A 24,375-nucleotide genomic window follows, 5' to 3' on the forward strand; every position below is an offset into this window, starting at 1 on the left:
AGAAAAGCGAAATAAGATACACACATACACCAAAGTTAGTGTCACAACATATTCGTTTAATCACCGCTTACCTTAGCAGCTGCAAATTGAAACTAGTGTTCATGTTATTTCATACAATGACATACCAATCAACCCACTGGGTGGAGTTTCTAAGGATTTCTGTGTGACTAAATTATTGAAACGGGCGCTATGGAGTCTTTGTCCTCGTACACTAACATGTATTATCGAAAGCAAGCACAGAGGAGTGTCGTACTTTGGACATGACAGCCTAACTGCGGAGTCTCTTTCAATTCAAATAGAGTTACTGGGCTACTGTCGAGTTACACGGTAGATAGACCAAACGATAACCAAAGGTGGGGTGGTTCCAAAATCATTGTAATATAACGTACTAAACATTTTAATATAACCACAACAGAAGACAGAAGTCTGTGTGATTGTTACAAACGTAATCATAACTATTCGAAGAATGTAGGAAACGATTCGTTTAACAGAAGATAAGTTTTAAGTAAAATTAGTAGCAATAAAATAATGAACTTTTATTTTTGTTTCGTTACGTTTTATTTGTTCAGCTAATAACTAATTATACTTTCCTTACTTAATGTGTGAAACAAATAAATATATTTGGCTTTCGGACACAGTGATTAATAGACTTTTATTAGTTGTATGAATTATTTTTAGGTTATTTTAATGGACAAATTTTTGAATGCAAATTAAATCAATTTTGCAAAGTATACAAAAAAGCAGGGTTTAAAATCAAATACGTAGGTCTTTCGAAACACCAAATGTGAGTACCTGCTTTAACTAGGTACTATTAAAAATGATATTAAAATAAGACTATATCATTGAAACGTTAAATCAAGTTAAGGTTTGGCTCCAGTTGATGACCTAGAAAATAATTTATTAATTTTATGTAAGCCATTTTGTTATCTTTTATTTACCCTTACAAGAGCACTTTGAAAAGGAAGTAACCACAAGTCTTTTTTTTTTTTTTTACTGCATTTTGTTTCTTTACTTCTATACATTTCTATGCTTTGGTGCTGGTTCATAAATATTATATAGTCAGGCAAGTCTATCAGCAGCGGGTGGATAGTTTAAACAATAACAGATATGCAACACTTTACAAAAACGTCAGACGAAAGCTTCTATTCTTAGTGGGCTCTTGAGAGCAGAAGAGAAAAGAGAATTTGGAAAAATACTTCTGCACAGTGTGTTCGTGTGACATCTTATCTGTTTCTTCGGTTTATCTTCCACATTCCTCACCCTCAAAAGAACATTATTTGTATCTCATATCAAAATTATAACGGCAGACGCTAGAGTACGTATATATATACAAACGTAACTGATTCCTCCGTCAAAAAAACATGTTGCCGCATCTAGACTTTGAAATTTTATGAGATTGCCTTTTTTGTTGTTGTTTTTCTTTTCTTGACTAAAATACAAGCCGCTTGGTTTTGTTTACATTGTTCAGTATACAGTTGTTGTTCTGGGACAGGATTTTGATGTCGTAAAATATGAAACTACAGTGCGCAGAGGCAGGAAATATGCAAAAACCAAAAACTTTTGACTGGTATTAGTGTACACAAATTATAAAAAAAAACTCTTGAACTTCTCTGCAACACATTTGTGGATAAGTGTGTGCGTCTTGCACGCAGTCTTTGTTTTATTGGATTAGTTTGGAACTTCAACGGCAGGCTGATTAATCGAATCGTTTTTATGTTTGTTTGTTTTGTTCTCTGAATTTCGCGCAAAGCTACAAGAGGGCTATCTGCCCTAGCCTTCCCTAATTTAGCAGTGTAAGACTAGAAGGAAGGCAGGTAGTCATCACCATCCACCGCCAACTCTTGGGCTACTCTTTTACCAACGAATAATGGGAGTGACCGTCACATTATAACGCCCTCACGGCTGAAAGGGCGAGCATGTTTGGTGTGACGGGGACTAGAACCTGCAACCCTCGGATTAGGAGTCGAGTGCCTTAACCACCTGGTTAGGCCGGGCCCGTTTTTACGTAAATCAAAATTTATACTTGGGGAATTTAATTTTTGTTTATTGTTGATGTCCTTTTTTTTTTTAATTCCGCAAATTCAGTGATTAAACGTTAAGCCTAAATTCCACAGACTAAGTTTGCCGTTGTTTTTATCATCATGCGATATTCGGCTTAGAATACCATATTAAACCTAAACTAAAGTTATCAGAACTACGCCAGCCCGAGATTAGAGGTGGAACAACATAGGAATATGTGTTTTTAATTTTGGTTTAGCTGTAATCGATACATAACGGAGTATTTGTGAAGAATCTTAATGTCTCTTGTTTCAAAATCTTAAACACGAATCATTTCCTCTCTATGAGAACTACGAATGTTATTTTAATAAAAATGTACATTAGACATATCTATGGAAAAAGAAATAGTAGTATATATAGTTGAAAACGTAACAATAACTCATTTAAACCTCTTAGAATTGTTTACAGTAACGCCCATTCCTTAATACACCTTAGCACGAAACGATTGAATTTGTGATTGTTTTAGCATACACATATCAAAGTGTTCTATATTCAGCAATTAAACAGAAATTATCTCTCTCTCTGCGCATGTCAAAATAATTGTTATACCACTCAGTGTTGCTACTTTTATTAATAAGTAAAAAATGCTCCAAGCTGAGGTCGGGGGTTATTCAACCTTCGTACCTGTCAAAACAGCACTATATTATACATTTCCCAAGGCGTCAAGGCCCCTATGTTCATCACGTTACAGATTTCTTAAGGAATCAATGCATATTTGTGCATTATATTACACGTTCCTTAAGGCATCAGTGCATGTTTACTATTTGCTAATGCTTGTGAGTTACTAGGAAAATATTTATATATGTTGAACATCCAGTGAATGTGATACAAACATTTTCCACCAAACTTGAAACTGAAACTCAGTTATAAACAAACAAAAAGTGTGCACTCTGAGCAAGAGTTGAGTTGGTAAACTACCCTTGAGATTTGTGAAATTTGTTTAAACTGATAGATATTTTCTAACATTTCTATTAAATGGTCTGTTAGCTCGTTTCAGATATTCGCGCAAGGCTACAGAAGCATTCCCAAGTCTGGTTGTTAAGCGCAAAGCCGTACATTGGGCTGGCTGGCTGTGCTATGCCTATCACCGGTATCTAGATCCGATTTCTAACGTTGTAAGTCCACAGACGTACCTCTGTATCGCAGAGAATCTTTACAGTGAAAAAACAAGCATGGCCTAGTGGTAGGTATTCCGGATTGTGAATCGGAGGGTTCGCGGTTCGTTTCTACAAAATTCTGCTCCACTTTTTGGGGACGTGGATAAGTGACGATCAAATCCACTGTTCGATTAGAGTAGTTCAAGAACTGGCGGTGGGTGGTGTTGGCTAGCTGTTTAGAAGTTCAAAATTAGTGAGGGCTATGCACATATTGACCTTTCTGTATCTTTGTACGAATATTCTGAAACAAACAAAAATGATGTAAATGCATCGGGCAACAATGGAAACATTAATAATGTAAACCAAACTTACAACAATGTGGGTTTGTGTGTGTATGTTCAATCCTTGATGGAGTGAAATCTTTCATTCTGTCTACTTCATGTCTACTGATTTCTTGGTAAGTTATTGTAATGTTGTTGTTAAGCAATGTGGCATTTTATAGTGAAATTATTTTTTTCGTAATTTTTTTAAAGATCTGCTGAGGTGCTGAAGATAAAGTTTATAGAGTACTCTGAACTTGAACTCGGAGGATTTTGCCATTTCAAAACTTAAAACTCAGTTAAGGACACAACAAATATTGTATGTATTTGGGCAGGCAAAGATGCTTACCTCCTATCAACAGCTTTTTCTCCTGAAGATAAACAGGTAGAGCTCTAAAAATATAGAGGCTCTAATCTAGCAAGACGCCTCACATTATTTCTTTGCGATGGCGTCACCTCTTGACACCTTTCATAACATTTGTTGTCTGTGACATATTAATGCTATCCACTCAGCCAACGAAGGATGTCGCAGTCGTTAATTCTTTAAATATTGATGTGTAACGTTACCATAACATACCCACAGACAGAGTGGCTATTATCTGATATAGAGAACAAAGATAACTAGAATAAACCAACTTCAACGGTTTTCTAGACCATATATTTATGCTAAAACAGCATAGAAAGAGAATAAATGAAAATTTCTACAATACATTAAACGTCGGATAAACAAATGATGCAAATCACACCAGAAGTGTTGTATGTTGCAAACATAAATATTTATTGTGAATATTAAGTTTCTTATTTGAGAAGAAAATAAACGTAATGGATTACGTACACTGTTATTAAGATTTGTTTAAAAGTGAAACTGCTAACTTTATCAAATTAAAGTAGTTCAATTCACTTCTATTTTTTGGGTTTCGGTTTTCTGACTTTTAGCGCCTAATGTTAGTTTGGAAGAAAACAAGTCTTCGAAAATTTCACTTGCAACCTTGCAGTTCGCCACCTGTTGGTGACTTAATTTATCAGATCTGAAACTAGTTATATTTTGACTTTTTTATCTTTTCAATATTTAAGCGATACCTCTTTCAGGATTCATCAACAGGTTGACTATTTACTAATGAAAGCATGATATTAATAACTTCAGTAGACCGCCTAGGTCTAATAAGTTTTCATATGTGAAAAGACGTGTAATTTAAAACACGATACTTAACGAGAAACCTTCACGTCTACCTGTTATCCATGCTTGGTAACGCGTGAAAACTATACAGCACACATAAATTATCATGCTTAACTAAAATTACATTCGCTCAGAATCGCTAAGGCACATTAGGTTTAATAGTTCAGGATAAAAGGCAAAATTACACAATGGGCTATCTTCATTGCGTGAACAATGTGTGTGGAAACCCGAATTTTAGCGTGCGGATATACATATATATAAGCCTTAATTAAGCTTACCGCTGGATCCCTGAGCCACTGGTGACATTGCGTGTTGAACTTTTTTTGTGATACCTCCTAGCGTCGGAAATCTTTTCAAGCTCTCTACTTGAAAAGCTATTTAAGTCTTATATATGATATGTGAAAAAAGATATGTAAATACTGCGTCCTTAGGTGACACTAAAACATTGGATTCAGTTTGTTCGGATTAGCTCAAAGCTATATAAGTTGTGACTGTGCTAGGATTCCCTAATACTGAACTGATGAGCTCGAGAGAGATAGTAGTTCGTCAAGAGCATCCACCACCAACTCTTGGAATATTCTAATCAAATAGCTGGATTTGTCTCTCACTCTTATGACACACTCAAGGCCCCAGAGTGTGGAGCTCGATTTTTTTTTTCTGTAAAAGCACGTGAACCATGAACCTTCGAATCCATAGTCCGACATGCATCTAGACCACACCGTAACATTTCAAAACAGGTAATTATTTTTCCCAAATGAATAACTCGATTTTTGTTTAAGCTCGGGTAAATGTCATAATATATTTGCTTTCGGGATCAACCTTTAGAAGGAGACATCTTGAGACAGGAGAGACATCTCGAATTGGGAATTCCAATCAAGATGGAAAAAGCTTAAATTGCTGTTTGACCAGTGCGCATGACATTACACTTTTTGGACTAGCTCTAGGATAAATTTCATTCTTAGTGCCTAATATTCATGGCCCGGCATGGCCTGGTGGTTAAAGTCCTTGACTCGTAATCCGATTGTCGCGGTTTCGAATCCCCATCGCATCAAACATGCTTGCCCTTTTAGCCGCGGGGGCGTTATAATGTGTCAGTCGAGTTGGCTGTGGGTGGTGATGACTAGTTGCCCTCTTAGCAGTCTTACACTGCTAAATTAGGGACGGCAAGCGCAGTTAACCCTTTTGTAGCTTTGCGCAAAATTCAAAATAAACAAACCAAACTGATATTCATAAAAAGGAAAACAACAATGTGTCACGAGACGGAAATAGCTTATTCTTAGTCCTTGATATTTCGTTTTTTACATTTACACATTCACTTTGAAACACAACTGTTACATCGTTAAAGGTATGCTTCTGGTTTTTCATATTCCATAAATACGTATATAAGTTATACCACAGTGTAAAATCTTACAAAAAAGACGACTTCACGTTCTACATGAAAAAATGTGCGAAGGTAAACAGCAAACGAAATCGCGAATGAACAAATAAGATTCGTTTCGTTTTGGTTAGGATTTTGCACAAAGCTACGTGAGGGCTATCTGCTCTAGTCATCCCTAATTTAGCAGTGTAAGACTAGAGAGAAGGCAGCTAGTCATCACCACCCTCAGCCAACTCTTGGGCTACTTTCTTATCAAAGAATAGTGGAATCGATCGTAATGTTATAACGCTCCCACAGCTGAAAGGGCAAGCATGTTTGGTGAGACGCGGATTCGATCCCCGACATTCAAATTACGAGTCAAGTGGACTATCCACCTGGTCATGCCGTGCCATATTTAAATAACATCATCAATTAGTTCCATTAATTACTGCTAGGGGCTCTGCTCCTCTGCATTTTTCACCAACAATATTTGATTTAATTCAATGTTTTGGTTAGTTGTTTTTTGTTGTTGTTTTTTACGCTGACTGTTGTGTAAGGCAAAACATAAAACTATTCAGTATGATACATTATAGAGTTCCGACAGCAATAAACCGTATAAAAACGATCCGGTACTTTGTAGTTTCGGGTCATATAACTTAGAGTTATTAAACTGGTATGTGGCTAATAAAACTCTAATGAGACTCAAAGGCGCCTTGTCGTCCGCTCGACATATTCCGGAATATGTACTATCACGTTTCTTAGAGTCTAGTCGTCCAGAGGGACAACAGTAAATCTAAGGACTTACAACGTTAAAATCCAGGGTTCGATTCTATACGGCGGACACAGCATAGCTTACCCATTATGGAGCTTTTTATTTACCGTAAAATCAACAAACCTAGAGTCAAAACTTAATTGTTAATTGTCTTACATGACAGTATAATCAAATTACACAAATATCTATACTTGCTATGTATTTTAGATCGTTACGTAACCGTGACACAACGATGTGAATTACAGACATTGTAAAATTAGGTGCTGAGGCATCATAGGTAATTCTCTGGTAGATCTGATCAAGTAATACACATCACATAATTTGACAGTTAAAGAGACAAGGGAAGGCAGCTATTCAACACCACTTGCCGCCGTCTCTTTGGTTATTTTTATAGCAACGATTAATGGGATTAACCGTAACATATAACGTCCCCAAGGCTGAAAAAGCGAGTATGTTTAGCGACAGATTGTGAGTCAAGCGCTCTAAGCGGTGACCACCAGGCCATGCCAGGCCCTCTTGCCTAAATATACTAACTTCAACATCTAGACTACTGATCCGTTGAATAATATTGCTTACAACACTTAGGATCGTGTAGAGATAAGCAGATAGCCCGATATGGCTTTGCTATAAGAAAAACACAAACACAGAGAGATAAGCATCAGGTAAAAATAAATATTTGCAGGGTGAATTAAAATAACTTTAATGGTAAGTAGGTCAGGTAGGGAGAGCCTGCGATTAAAAGCAGAGAAGATGTTTTTCTCAATTAGAATCACCCCTCCCTGTTATCAGTTTGCTTTGCCTCATTAATTAATTAATCCCTACGAGTTTACTCTCATTTTTAGGCCTAATGTTTAGGAAAAAGTAAAATTCTACCCTCCCCCAACTAGGACAGCAGATTGGATAGTTTTAAAAATTACCTATGTATTGCGGCGTACCAAAGGGATGGTAAACTTCAATTAGTTCATGGGGTACAGTATGTTACGGATAAGTTCACTCGTGTTTCAAGGTCATGATTCTATGTCGGCTACTCTAACGAATTTTCAGCCCCTAGTGTTGTTTATCCTGTTCTATAACTAAGTTTTTCATATCTTTCGTTTTCACTGCCTTTGACGTATCGATAAAAGTGTATAATAGGTAATACTGTTTGATCTAGAGACGCATACTCTTTAAGAGTATAAATATTTATTAAGTTCGTATGCATGCTGACACACACAAGTGAACATGGACCCCATGCTCACATATGTAAAACATAACTAGATAAAAAAATGGTTTGTTATTGTTCGTCACGATTTATTTCGCCAGTTACAAACTTATGCTTATTTTAATAGAAAAACATCGAAATTTTCTAATCAAAAATTTATTTTTTAAATAAAAATTTTAAAATATTTATGACGTACGTGCTTGCTTCATTTCTGTCCCTTAACGTTATAAGTCTGTAGGTCTAGAGTTGTCCCTCCAACGATTGTTTGTTTGTTTTTGAATTTCACGCAAAGCTACACTAGGCATCCCTGATTTAGTAGTGTAAGACTAGAGGGAAGGCAGCTAGTTATCACCACCCACCATCAACTTTCAGGCTACTTTTATACTAACAAATAATGGGATTGACTCGTCACATTATAAGGTCTCCAGGGCTGAAAAAGCGAGCATGTTTGGTGTGACGGGGATTCGAATCCCCGAACCTCAGATAACGAGTCGAGTGCCTTAACCACCTACCTGGCCATGCCGGAGCCCCTCCAAGGAACATACGTGCTTGAGATATAAAATATCTTATGTGTGGTCGACTTTGTAACAAATATAAAGACGTTAATGATTATACCAACTTTTAAAGTTAAGACACTGTTATTGTATGCCGAATAAAAAACGAACTGAATTAGTTTAAAAAAAACCAACTTGGACCATAATGGCCTCGAGTGGATGCTACCAACCCAGAACAGTGACGGTCTCCTATCAAACCTATTAATTTTAGTGTACTTAAAAAAAAAAAAAAATGGAGGAGAACCTCCCATTTTTCTTTATTTGCTATTTCTAGAGCATAATAATTAAGTCCAAACCCTGAAAACGAAGAAATTATATCTCATTATATGAACAGACTTTAATTTTGCGTGCAATTTATGTTCAAACAATCCTGATCAAATTAAGTTAATTTCAGGGCGGAAGGTGTTACCAACGTAGTTAAAGAATAATAAAAGAAATGAAGGTGGGGGATTGAGACTGTTTTCATTTGCCTGTACAACTTTAAAACATTAATACGCCAGTTTCCAAACTTGCTTTTATATCACCTTCAGTTACACCTCCAGTTTTTATAGTGTGTATATTTTTTTCAATCCCAAGGTTTACCTTTATCTACCATTACACGTTTAACACGAGTTGACTTATTTTAATGGCTTTTATTATAGGACCGCCCGCAATGATATTTCGATAGGTACAATTAATAGGAATTGTAAAGCTGATAAACTATTAGCTATTTACTCCTTTCAGTTTAATAAGGTGGTTGAGGCATTTTACTTATAATCTGAGAGTCGCGGGTTCGAATCCCCGTCATACCAAACATGTTTGCTCTTTCAGCAGTGGGGGCGTTATAATGTGACGGTCAATCCCATTTTTCTTTGGTAAAAGAGAAGCCCAGGAGGTGGCGGTGGATGGTGATTGATGACTTGCTGCTTTTCTTCTAGCCTTACACTGCTAAATTAGGAACGGCTAGCGCACACAGTCTTCGTGTAGCTTTGCGCGAATTTCGAAAACAAACAAAACCTTGTAAGTTTATGATATGTGTCTGTTTAGAATGAAAGTAAGACGTCACTCATATATTTATCTTTGAAATTTTTTCTCTTCTGTTCATGTTTATTATACACCAACACTAGGTTCTCGTTGATGAAGTAAACAAGGTTTTAAATCTCTAATGACGTATTTGGTGCTAATATCATATCCTTTCCGTGGAAGGTAATAACTGGTTCACTTAAGGGATTAGCTAATAGTGTCTTTAAATTTAAAATCAGGAGTTAAAAAACTCGTTGTTTTAGTTCCTCCTTGTTGAACAACAACCCTAAAATAAAATTATTTGTGTAAACTGTCGGAGGATTTTTAGTTACCACGGAAACAGCCGGTTCCTCTGAGTGATAAACACACGTACATATACACAATCATCATTTTAATAAGGTGTGTATTTCATCACATCTTGTGACGTGCTCGAAGAAAAACTCAATTTTAAAACCCCATTTTTCCTGCAGGTGGTTCGTGAAATGTTTGCATAATTCTGGAAAATTAGGGGTAGCGTAACGTATAGATCATATTGTGGTCTGTCTAGAGAAAAAGAAAAAGAAATCCGGAGGTTCGGACCAAAACGTTTCAGAACTAGTCATGTGGTTCATAACTTTGTGACACACATAAAGAGAGTGGTTCATAGTCTTATGACAAGTGTCGCTAGATGTTTAAAATATTTGTGGCTCGAGCCCATAGGTGAGGGAATTTTCACTCTTTCACTATGTCATTGATCACGGTTTTTTATTCTGAACTTTCAAGATATAAACTGGAGACTTGTAAAATACTGTGAAATAGAATCGGGACACAGGGCCTCTGTACCAACACTTAGCAACGTCTGTGCATCATCATATTGGTTCATATTCTATAACGCTAGTAGATACCCGTAAAACATTTGTTCAAACTAATATCTTCATTACTACAGTGATTCATTAAATACAGGATATCTAGAATAACACCAAAAAATTCCTATCGCAAGCACCAAAACCTATAAGCCCGCGTGTTTCAGGCCTAACATTAATTAAGCCTAATACTCGATATATAGGTAGCACTGTAACTTGTATGTTTTGTGTTTTTAGTTCAGTTAGGGTTTAACTTGACTATACTTAATACTATCAGTAAATAAACGTTTAATGTTATTTACGATCAAATGTTAGACCTTTTTAAAACCTTTACATTTTTAATATGTTGTTGTACAAAATATGTACTAAAGTATATTTACATCCGTTGATATAAAGCGCACGCGTATTCGTATTTAAATAGTAAGGAGCGCGCATTTTCAGGATGATTGAAACTTAAGTATTCTTATAATAGATAAATGGTTAATGATAGTAAACTTTGAATCCTGAGAAGTTATCACTTAGTAACCAACAGCAGTAACTTCATAATAGTTTTAAAATGGACATGCAGGATATCTTTTTTTTTCTTCAGTTTGCTGTAAATATCACAACGTAGAGGGCGCACTATGTTCCGTTATACTCTTGTTTAATTAAATCAAAACGTCTGTCAATATCGTATAGATGGGGTGCAGAATATAGGAAACATGATCTTATTTTAGACTGTGCTGGTTGAATTCTTTAACGTACGTTGTAACGATACGGATCTGCTAATAACTGGAGGTTCGAGAATATTTGTTTGTTTGAAGTTAAGCACAAAGCTACATAATGGGCTATCTGTGCTCTGCCCACCACGGGTATCGAACCCAGGTTCTAGCGTTGTAAGTCAACAGATATTCTGCTTTGCCATTGGGAAGGGAGGGCGTTCGAAAAAATATTCATTGCAGAGTAATACTATGCCCTCTTACATCGCAAACTGATATAACTGAATGACGACTGAACAGAAATGTACATCAAAAGTGTATTATTTATTAAAAGTAACACTGTTAAAATGTATATTTAACTTATTCCTAAGAAAAGTTAGTATTATCTCGTTGATCTCAAGTTACAAACAGAATAGACCTCACGTTAACTACTTAAAACGTTAACGTCAGACTTTTCTAAAGCAATTAGCGCTACTCAAATGGCTGGTCATTCCTCAAAGGGATAAAAGATATCTTTACTTCCATAGGTCAACTGACCACAAAGAAAAAAAATGCCTTTCTAACTTCTTTTACCTAGGCGACCTTACAGGTATTTTTCTAAGCAGAAAATAAAAGGTGTTACCCTAGATGAATGATACAGAACAATGGGCATCCAAGGTGAAAGGAATTCAAAGACATTGTTGAAGAACACCAAGTAGCAAAGAAAAACAACTTATTAAAGTTCTTTATTAATACTGGGAGATATAAAAAATGCAGTATGTTATATATACGAGTTTAAGACTGAGTGGCTCCTTTGTGACTCTTTCTTATTAGACAACATTTTAAGACTGAATAACCCCTTTGTGACTTTTTTTTGTTTGTCAACATTTTATGCACTTTAGATAACATCCTTGTCTCTTAGTAGAGAAACTGTTAATAAATTTACCCAACTATGTATTTACCTGCATGGAAAAGTTTATCAGAATCGATAAATTTCGTTTCTGATTCATTCACAAAATTATTCACTCTAATATAACATTTGATCTACACAAAATATATGGAGAGAAATATATCTCTTAACGTCAAACTTTTGTTGTTGTAAGTATAATATTGGCATGTAACACAGGCGAAGTCAACTAAATAACAGTAACAATTTTGTTTTTATTGTTGTTAAGCACAAAAATAAACACTGGATTGTTTGTGCTCTGTCTACCGCGGGTACCGGTAGATCAGGATCACATTGACCTCTTCCGCCAGGGTCTTTAGACTCGAATCCCGATAAGCAAGAGAGGGATACATGGTTTTCCAATACTAAATACCTTCTAACAGCGACTTACAAAAAAGGTTTTCACATTTGTGTAGGCGACAACCGTGAGTCACTTAATTAGTTATTAGTTATTTTTGAATTTCGCGCAAAGCTACACGAGGGCTATCTGCGCTAGCCGTCCCTAATTTAGCAGTGTAAGACCAGAAGGAAGATAGCTAGTCATCACTACCCACCGCCAACATTTGGGCTACTCTTTTACCAACGAATAGTGGGATTGACCGTCACATTATAACGCTCTTACGGCTGAAAGGGCGAACATGTTTGGTGCGACCGGGATTCGAACCCCCTGACCCTCGGATTACGAGTCGAACGCCTTAACACACTTGGCCATGCCGGGCGCGAGACACTTAATATACCTTGATTAACGTCATTTATAAAACGACAAAAAATTAATAACGAAAAATATATCAAAATTTTGCAGGTGCGTAGATCCACTGTTATTGTTCCAAATATGAGACCTGTTCCTTCACTATTCGGTCTTCTTTTTTTTAATTCAAAGTACCCTCTACTAATCTTTCATGACTAGCGTGGGTGATATTACGTCTTCGGCGAGAGTTAAGAAATGAAAAATTATGGTACATGATAGCATTTGAAACATCGTAAAGAAGCAAAAGTGTTCAGCCCACTTGACCTCCATCGGGGCAAAGTGCTTGTTAGGTTCGTGATAGATGTTAAGCAGGTTTCATAATCAGATTTCTGCATGTGCTTGGAATCTCTATTACTGATGACAGTATGAGTTGTATGACTACTTCCTGGCATTTGCAACGTGACGTTTATTTTTACCTGTTCATTATTTTATTATACACACCAAGCATACGTAAAAAATAGTCGAAAAGAACCGTTTGTTTGTTTGTTAATCATAAAGGTACCAATGAGCTCTTTGTGCTGTGCTCACCACGTGTGTCGAAGGTGTTTGTTGAATTGTTTAAGAAAATACGAGAACATTAAATAGTGCAAGTATTATTTATTTAAATGGTATAAAAATGCACTGGTCTAAGCAAATTAAACGCCTGTATCCTTGAAATGTTTGCACTTTGATCTCGCATGTTTTTTACAGAATAATATAACTGTCATGTATGCTTAAGTTTTACATAATTATTAAATGTTTTAAATATATATATATATAATTTATATTCTTTCCATGAACATAACGTATGAAGAAGTACAAATGTAACATATACGCAATTCGTTCATTCATATTTTATTTCTGTATATCACTGATGATAACGACTTGACCCCTAGACTCCGCACCAGGGTTTACGGTGTATGCGTTCACACACATTAGATTGCTAGCTACGCGACGAAAGATTGTAGAATGTACATTCTGTATCACAGTGTAATAATATTAAATCTGAAGAAGCAGACAGTGAGATAGAGCAAATTTCATACAACTTAACTCACTTCGTCATGGCCCCCTAGTAACAGACTCAGAGCACCAGAAACCGGATTTCGTAAATAGCGACGACGATGTGCCCAAACCAGAAGACAAGATTCGACATCCAACAGAATATATATCCAAACTAAAGCCAAGTTCAGCTGTAAAAGAAATACGAATATTTAAAGACGAGAAAGACTGGTGATGTTTTTACATTAGTATTAGTTGTAACTAACATTTAGTTTCCGTTATTTGTTTTTCTGGAATTCCAACCCCCTACCCAAATATATGCCATAAAGATGAAGGTATAAGTCGCTGGAATTACTTGTAAATTGTATACGGAAAATATCAGCACATGAATAAGTTTTATTACTCTTTCTAAATTGACAAACCAGTGTTGAATTTAGGGGTAGACATTTTAATTAGAAATACTGTGACAAACCCAAACATTCCAATCAGAAATACTGCGACAAACCCAGACGTTCTAATCAAAAACTATATTATAAAGCAAAACATTTTAAAAAGAAACACTGTGACAAACCCAGGCATTCCAATAAGAAACACTGTGACAAACCCAGACATTCCAATAAGAAACATTGTGACAAACCCAAACATTCTAGTCAGAAACACTGTGACAAACCCAGACGTTCTAATTAGAAACACTGTGACAAACCCAAACGTTCTATTCAGAAACACTCTGATAAACCCAGAAGATCTAATCAGAAACACTGTGACAAATCCAGACGGTCTAGTCAGAAAATCTATGGCAAACCAAAACATTTTAATAAGAAACGCTGTGACAAACCCAGACGTTATAATCAGAAACACTTTGACAAACCCAGACATTCGAATCAGAAACACCGTGATAACCCCAGACATTCTAAACAAAACACTGTGACAAACCCAGACATCCCAATAAGAAACACTGTGACAAATCCGGACATTCCAATAAGAAACACTGTGACAAACCCGGACATTCTGATCAGAAACACTGTGACAAACCCAGACGTTCCAATCAAAAAACTTTGATAGCCCCAGACATTCTAAATTGAAACACTGTGACAAACCCAGACATTCCAATCAGACACATTGTGACAAACCCGGACATTCCAATCAGACACATTGTGACAAACCCAGACATTCCAATCAGACACATTGTGACAAACCCAGACATTCTAATAAGAAATCCTGTGACAAACCCAAATATCCTAGTCAGAAACACTGTGACAAACCCAAATATCCTAGTCAGAAACACTGTGACAAACCCAGACGTTCTAAACAGAAACACCGTGACAAACCCAGACGTTCTACTCAAAAACACTATGACAAACCCAGACGTTCTATTCAGAAACACTCTGACAAACCCAGATGTTCTATTCAGAAACACTCTGACAAACCCAGAAGTTCTAATTAGAAACACTGTGACAAATCCAGACGTTCCAATCAAAAAATTTGATAGCCCCAGACATTCTAAACAGAAACACTGTGACATATCCAGACATTCCAATCAGAAGTGAGAAATGATCTAAGCTTTGTGTAGTTTAGCAGTTAGTTTTATCAGTTTTGTTCACTTCGTTATTAAAATAAAATGATGGGAATTCATTGACCTAACTTGGGTGGGGGGACACTTCTCAAGCATAATGAGAAAAGACATATAGGGGTGACGAGTTGAAAGAAACTATTGGATAACCTCTGATATAGATATAAAAAAAACTATAAAAAAACAAGCATATACTTCTTTTAGTTGTCCAGTCTGTCTTATAGACACTTTTAAAATCTAAAACTAAACATTGAATTATTCCATAGTAACAGAATACTTAACCTATTCCTCACTATAAATACATCCAAGCTCCCATGTTCCTTTCATTTTAAAGATGTATCATTTTATTTACAGTAACACGCAGCAAAAAAAGTGAAATCGTGCGTCTCTTTTCGTAGTTGTTGAGAGTGTTTGTGACTGAAAAAAGGAGCTTTTAGGGCTTGAGTCTTCCAAGTTATTCTTACACACTCACTGAAATTACAGCACGTAATCTCTTCGTTTCCGTGCCACCCCAGTGGCACAGCGATATGTCTGCGGACTTAAAACGCTGGAAACCGGATTTCGATGCTCGTGGTGAGCAGGGCACAGATAATCCATTGTGTGAGTTTGTGTTTCACTTCAAATAAACAAAATAATTGTTCCCTTGAATTAGACTTCGAAATAAATCATACCCATTTTTTGTTATCATCCGATAACGAATTAAAAAACAACAATATCAATTTATTTAATTATAAAATTCACGTGAAAATGACCAATCACAATATATGTGTTTTGTCATAACTCTAACATTGAGTCCATTCTTTTCTGGTATAAGCTTCAGCAGGCTTATCGTTCTAGGAGTCGTTCTGATCATACTTTGAAATCTAAAAACCCAACACATTTCTTACTAATTGTAGTTTTCTACTTTCTCTGTCCTCCCCAGCACTGAAAAATGAAAGATCACTACAAAGAACACATTATGAATCTTTCTAATCTATCGTAATTTCCTGAAGAGTAACTATCCGTGAAGCCCCCTAGCGGGATATGTGTGGTTTACTATGTCAAAAAAAAAACAACAGAAAAAAAGAGCTGTTTGAAAATAATTATAGTGAGCTTTTAGTCAGGATAAGGTTGTCCAGATTGTTTGCACACGGGATTTTGTTCCTGTTTGTTTGTTTTGAATTTCGCGCAAAGCTACACAAGGGCTATCTGCGCTAGCCGTCTCTAACTTAGCAGTGTAAGACTAAAAGGAAGGCAGTTAGACATCGCCACCCACTGTCAATTATTAGGCTACTCTGTTAGCAGCTAATAGTAGGATGGCCGTCACATTATAACGCCCCCAGGGCTGAAAGGGTGAGTATGGTTGGGGTAACGAGAATTTGAACCCGCGACCCTCGATTACGAGTCGAGTACCTTAACCACCTGGCTATACTGGGCCTGATTTTGTTTCTGCTATATAATTTTATGTGGTAAGAACAAACCTTTCAGAGAAGAGATATTCCTGTTCTGCATCTTTATGAGACTGGTTACCACATGGCTGTAGATAGCAAACTTAAGATATTTATGTTTTTCTTTTTTTATAGATGGCGTTTAAAGTTTCTCATTTCGGTCACAGAAAGAATGTTCAAAACAGAAAGAAATGAAATGTAATTTAAGAAGCAAGATGAGTTTCAGTAGGAAATATTTACTTACGAACCAGCATTGGAATGTTGAAGGGGGCATTAGAAAGAAAAGACGACTGAAGGCCAAACTCTCTCAGTTTTTCTGCTTTTTAAGACCTAGCTAATATTCTTCTTAATTTCTCATAAATATTTAACTAGATTTGAGTTATTTTGAGAATACAGTAGTCAATTTGTATCAATTTATTTAGTTTTGATTGTGCAATCGTATATTAAATCATCAGCAGTAAATTAGGCTTAAGTTTGTATGCTCTGTTGCTACGGGGTTAAGCCGATGCATTAGATAGTGCATTATTAGGCCTTTTCGTTAATTGTTTAATATATTACCTCATGGGAATATGACAAAATGGAACAACTGTATTAAGTCTGATTACAGTTAAGAATAGCACTTCATATCACCTGCAAGCCGCTTTATTTACACTTGGAACTAGATATTAAAATATTATATGTAATAATAATTATAAAATAATTAAGAAAAGTAAAAATAGATTAATTAATACACAACCAACTGTTTTATAAGAAATTCAATTATCACCTTTCGGTCGTAGGTTCAAAATTATGGACGGCGCCACGCTATCTAAACTAATCACCGACATCCTACGCATAAGACTGTAAGAAATAAGTGCAAATATAGACGTAAATTTAGCCAATTTTAACTGTATTTGTTAATTTTATGTATTGCTTAATTAAGCACTTAGCTAATTTATTTCTATACTGTTGTAACGCTAATAACTAATTTCTTCACTTTGTGAATTTTGACGAATAACGATCAAGTAATTAAAAAAAAAAAACTAATTGATGCATAATGGCAAATTTTAAACCTGTGCGTCATTCAGTATTATGCCTCACCTTACACAAATAAATATTGTGTGTGCATAGTATATGGTTGTTCTTGTCGTTATTTGTATATTTTGAGCAATCCAAATTGTTATTTGACTTTATTCCCAGTTCCAAGTAAAGACAATATAATATAAGGTTTAATATTACTTATCACGGAAGGATTTTGCTTGGATAATTGAGTCTTGTTATTAAGCCATCTTGAAAAATCGAAACTTGAAACTACATTTGTGGTATTTAGGTAGAGTGCTTTACAGCACGTAGCCAAATTCTTCCATAAAACCAGATATTCAGAAAGTGTCATGTGGAGAATAAACTGAATACGGACAGCAAAGGAAGATAAATACATTACTGATAAACAGAACATGACAATGTGTACGAGTTTTATTTACTTTGCCTACTGGCCGGCCTCGATTTATTCTTGCTATTTAGCATGGCCTGATGTTAGAAAAATCTGCTGGAGGTGGAATCGAAACCAGTCTCCGAACGTGCTTGGTTTTAACTTTGTGAAGTGTTCTAACTTGATGGTTTATCCACACTATTTCTTGGTAAAGGAAAACCCAAGAGTTGGCGGTGGGTGTCGTTGTCTAACTGCTTTCCTTCTGTTTTGTCATTTCAGAATTATATCAGGTCATCCCATAAGTAATGTCCGAAAGTGTAATACAGAAAGTGCATAATCATTTCTCTCTTTGTAGAAGGCTTTCATGATTAAAATATGTAGTAGGACGTGTATATAAATGTTCAGACAAATAAAAGAAACTAACCCAACTTCACTTTTTCAGATCATTAATCAAATAAACCCTTATGAAGATGGATGTGTCTGAGGAGCACATTGGGCATATAATGCTTTAAAAGTTTAAAAAAGGCAATAGTGCAGTAGAAACTACACGAAACATTCAAGTTGTTTATGGTGCAGTCTCCCAATGAAAGAAAATGTCAAACGTGGTTTCAGAAGTTCAGATCAAGTGACTACAGCTTAAATGATGCGCTACGTTCAGGTCGTTTTATTGAGTTTAATGATGACTTGCTGCTGGCTGCACTTTATGAAAATTGTGCTATAACAGTTGAAGAACCAGCACAGAAGCTTAATTCAACCCATTCAACAATTCACTATTACCTACAACAGCTTGGAAAGGTGTCAAAACTTGGAAGAATAGGTCCCCCATGATTTGACGAAGCCAACCTTAGAGCAAGAGTAGACTTTTGCACTTCTCTACACTCTCGTGAACGTAACTCACCTTTTTTGGACTTGTTAGTGACTGGAGATGAAAAATGAATATATTATAAATATGTTAAGCGACACAGACAATGGCTCAGTGCAGGTAACCTGGCTAAAGCACAGTCCAAAATGGACCTCCACCCGAGGAACGTCTTGTTAAGCGTTTGGTGGGATATTGTTGATGTGATCTACTTTAAGTTGCTGCCACTCAATGTAACAATTACATCAGACTTATATTGTCAACAGTTAGAACACTTGAATGCTGCACTGAAAGAAAAGTGGTCTGCTTTGATCAATCGTAAAGGTGTTATGTTACACCAGGATTATGCATGGCTCATACAGCAGGGATCACATCTCTAAAAATTGAAGAACTAGACTGGGAAAAACTTCCACATCCTCCTTATTCTCCAGACGTTGCACCATCTGATTATCATCTATTCCAAAGTTTGCAGAACTATCTTGATGGAAAAGAACTTGGAACACATGATGTCAAAACTACCCTCTCTACATTCTTTTCCTCCAAACCCCAAGAATTTTATAGAAGTGGCATTCAGAAGCTTGTGAATCGTTAACAGGAAGTAATTAATAACAATGGAACATACATTGTTAATTAAATAACATTAAAAGCGTTTGAAATCCATTCTAATTCCCTGAACCTAAAGTCGGACGTTACTTAATGGATGACCCGATAAATTATAACTGGCTAACATAGACTGCAAAAAGAATCGTTGCTACTTTAACTAGCCGTTGAATAGAAAAAAAACTTTCCAAACACGTCTGCAGAGAAAAATACAACAAAAAGAACTATTTGTTCCGTACTTTCAAGCCAAATCAGAGTTAAAATGCAGTATCCAATCATCCAAGGATCATCTTCTAATTTAGCTATCCTAAACAAATCATTAAACGTAGAGAACCCTCAACTCATACCAACTATGTTAACTCACGAGATGGGCATGTCCTGTCATATCTAATGAGCACAGACACAGCGTCAAACTGGTATAACCTTTTGTGAAATGGCTGTTGCCACATGTAACCAGGATTAGTACACGTTTATAACATTTAGACAACTAGTTTATAGCATAAAATTTACAATAAAATGTAGATAAGTTCTATATGTGTTTGATCACACATGATTTCATTCTATTGTAATGCGAAACGCAACCCTAACTGTATTCACTCCACTAAACGGTAAAATTATTATTTTTAGAACATCATAAGCTTAGTTGGCCATCCACACCCGAAAAGTATGCTGATTTCCCGTCCAATGTTTCTAAAAATGTCTCTTCTCACGGTTCTTCTTAACTATAAATACAGCGCGAGCCGTCCACGGTCCGTCAGTCAGTCCCAGATGTAGCAAGCTAAAATGTACTTAGTTAAAGAAAAATCCGGGCATTCTGATGATCTAAATGCAGTTTTTTGTGCTCGCTTATGAGAGTGCGATTTTCCTTAATTGTAATAAGTGAAAAAGGTACTTTGTATTTTAGAACGAAATGACACTGATTAAAAAGAAAGTAAAACTGTGGTTAAAAAAGTAACAAAATATTTACAATAGCATTTTTACTACAGCTGATTTAGTTAGAATTTGTTTGAGGGACTTGTGACTAACTCTATCAATTAGAATAATTTCCTTTGTTTTTTGGTTTTTTTTCAGGACCATACATGGCCCGCTTCGAGGCACTCGACTCGTAATCTGAGGGTCGTGGGTTCGAATCCCCATCACACCAAACATACTCGCTCTTTCAGCCGTGTTGGTGTTATAATGTGACAGTTAATCCTATTATTCGTTCTTAAAAGAGTAGCCCAAGAGTTGGCGGTGAGTGGTGATGACTAGCTGCCTTCCCTCTAGTCTTATACTGCTAAATTAGGGACGACTAGCATAGATAGCCTTCGTGCAGTTTTGCGCGAAATTCAAAAACAGACAATGTCAAACTTACAGCTGAATATCAGTGGGAAAATCCTTTTTTTTTTTATAGGAGGTAAACTCGTAAATATCAGTGATGAAAAATCAGAAAAAAATACACTTATTAATTTATATTTTAAATTAAAAAATGTTATTTTTACTTTGACAAACAGTTGTACAAATTGTAGTTAGTATTTTCCACACAACACTCTTATGTTTGTTAACAAAAGAGTTTATGTTTAGTTGTCGCTAATTTCGAACTACTGACCTAATAGGACGCAATAACTCTGTATCATTCGCTGCCACAAGGGCTTTGACTGGCCATGAACAAAATAACGAGATTGACTGTTGCGCTTATAACGCACCCACAAGTGAAAGTGGGCCATCGCGGCACGAATGTTCGACCCCTCCTCCTGGATATAGGATACAGCCCAATACGTTAAACACTCAGCTACGTTCAGCCGTGTACGTTAAATGATACGCTATAATACAATTCTTTTAAGGCTTTGTTAAAGTTTCTGTGGTAAAGAATGATGTAGTTTTACCTCATGATGCTAACCTGTACCGCTAGCAAGACATCAGAACGAGTGTTTTCCTTGCCATTTCGCTCCCAATCAGTGGCACAGCGGTACGTCTTCGGACATACAATGCTATAAACCGGGTTTCGCTACCCTTGGCGGGCAGAACACAGTTAGCCCACTTGTGTAGCTTTGTGCTTAAACTTCAAACAGAGAATTCCTGCCACTTACTCCTAGTGGTGACAACTACGTCTTCTACTAATAACGTTTTTGGTTTTTTTTCTCTAGGTACATAAATCTCTAAACTATTGAACGTGGAAAGTCAGATCGTAAATCTGAAAAGTATTAATGCAAATAATGTTTTCTTCACTCTTCGCGGATTAATTTCATTAAAAAAGGGAGAATGTAATTATGTCAGAGTTCTCCTTTCCTCTTAAGGGAGTGTTGACAGCAAACTGAGTTCAGAACGCGACACTTTACTCGGTTATTCGGAGAAGCAAATGCAGAAAGAGGAGGAGTTCCTTTTGAAGTGTTTTAAAAAGTGCCTTAATGAGAAGACATACACGTGTTTTACGACATGAAGCATGCGGAAGAACATTAGGCACGAAATAGTGCAGACCAAAGGAGCAGGAATGTAACGCTTAAAATGTAATCTTATTGGTCAAAAGACTCCGGAACATCCTTTCTCTCTCTCTGCTCTTAATGCACACTAAGTCGATATATAAGTGACACAGTGATAAAAGATATGTCCTGTAACTACAACCAACACCACGTTTATTCCGCTTCCTTGGGTATTGTTATAGATGTGTCACGTGTATATACAACCACGTGGTTGGGTAACTGAAATTGATTTGTGTACCCTCCTATACAAATAAACACGCGTTTGGGAAGAATATGGACTAACATTTACACATTGCACGTGCATCTATCTATACATTTGGTTTGTTTTGTTTTCAATTTTGTGCAAAGCTATACGAGGGCTATCTGCACTAGTCGTCTCTAATTTAACAGTGTAAGACTAGAGGGAAGGCAGCAGGTCATCACCACCCACAGCCAACTCTTGGGCTACTCTTTTAGCAACGAATAATGGAATTGACCGTCACATTATAGTGCCCCCACGACTGAAAGGGCGAGCATGTTTGGTATGACGGGGATTCGATCCTACGACCCTCAGATTGCGAGTCGAGCGCATTAACTTCCTGGCCATGCTGGACCCACTGCTAAATTAGGGACGGCTAGCGCGGATAATCCTAGTGTAGCTTTGCGCGAAATTCAAAACCAACAAACAATCATAACTTCTCACATCAATTCACAAAGTTTCATTTTATTTTCAATGAAACATTACTGCCCTGTCTTAATGGTTCTGCTGTAAGTCTAAGAACGTATCGCTAAAATTCGAGTTGCGATACCCGCGATGTGGCTTTATACTTAAAAAGAAACATTACGAAATTATTTTATTCGAGTTATGATAAATGCCAAAAGGTTTTAATTTTATCTCCTCGCACTTTTCAAAACATGAATAGAAGTCGCGAGAAAATCTAGGCTGTGGGTCAAAAATAGCGATAGTTTGATTCCAAAACTAAACCTTCATCTTCCCTTTTTTCCATGACTATCTCACAGTGATCTGCTTTGTTTCAATACACTGGTGAATTATCTCTTTATTTGTGTCTTCTTGGCAAGAATTTCACTTTCACCTGACTTGTACAGCTCTTATTTGTCGCGTATGTGAATTAGACACTACCCAACAGAGCAACCCCACGTGAAGATCTCAGCAAAGCTCCATCAGTGTACCTGCTCACGTATCGTCTTCATGCCATTTAGTAAACTGACCTAGGTGAGATGAGATGAAGTTCATCCGGGCAATTTGATCTTATTATAGATTGGAAATAAAAGTCCATTCAGCGAGACTCTTCGAAAAAAGAAGAAACAAAATTTTCTATTGTAGTTAAAGAAGTTATTCAGAATCGCCAAGATTAAATTAAGTCATAGAGGCTATGTGACAGCTCATTAAAGCCCCCACAGTATTTGTTTGTTTATGAATTTCGCGCAAAGTTACTTGAGGAGTATCTGCGCTAACCATTCCTAATTTAGCAGTGTAAGACCAGAAGGAAGGTAACTACCACCCACTGCCAACTCTTGGGTTACTCTTTTGCCAACGAATAGTAGGATTGATCGTCGCATTATAACGCTCCTACGGCTGAAAGAGCAAGCATGTTTGGTGCGACGGGAATTCGATCCGCGACCCTCGGATTAGGAGTCGAGTGTCTTAACCACCTGGCCATGATGGGCCGTTGAGTGTCTTAACCATCTGGCCATGCCGGACCTTCCCCAAAGTGACACAGCGATATTGTCTGCGGACTCACACCGCTATAAACTGGGTTTCAATACCCGAGGTGGGCAGAGCATAAACATCTCACTGTGTAGCTTTGTGCTTAATTCCAAACAAGCAGTTGCATACTAGTTAATGAATGACAAGCCAGATAGTTTTAGATGTTTTCACCTGTCAATTAAAACAAAATTTCATCGAGAAAAAAGAAATGTTAAAGTATTTTAACCCTAAAAACGTATTTATAAAGATGGCTTGATAATGTGCATCGTCATAAAAAGTTTGTTATTTTTTGTATTATAAGCTACACAAAGGGATTATGTCCGCATGGTCGTCCGTAATGTTGAATTGACAGATCAGATGAAAGGGCAAAAGTCAACAACGCTTACCCGCCAACTCTTATCTTATCAACAACGCTTACCCGCCAACTTTTATCTTATCAACAACGCGTACCCGCCAACTCTTATCTTATCAACAACGCTTACCCGCCAACTCTTATCTTATCAACAATGCTTACCCGCCAACTTTTATCGTATCAACAACGTTTACCCGCCAACTTTTATCTTTCCAAATAATGGGATTTGGCCCTTGCTCTCTCATGGCTCCAAAAAATGGACT

Source organism: Tachypleus tridentatus, chromosome 2 (genome assembly GCF_004210375.1).
Source record: "Tachypleus tridentatus isolate NWPU-2018 chromosome 2, ASM421037v1, whole genome shotgun sequence".
Classification (NCBI taxonomy): domain Eukaryota; kingdom Metazoa; phylum Arthropoda; class Merostomata; order Xiphosura; family Limulidae; genus Tachypleus; species Tachypleus tridentatus.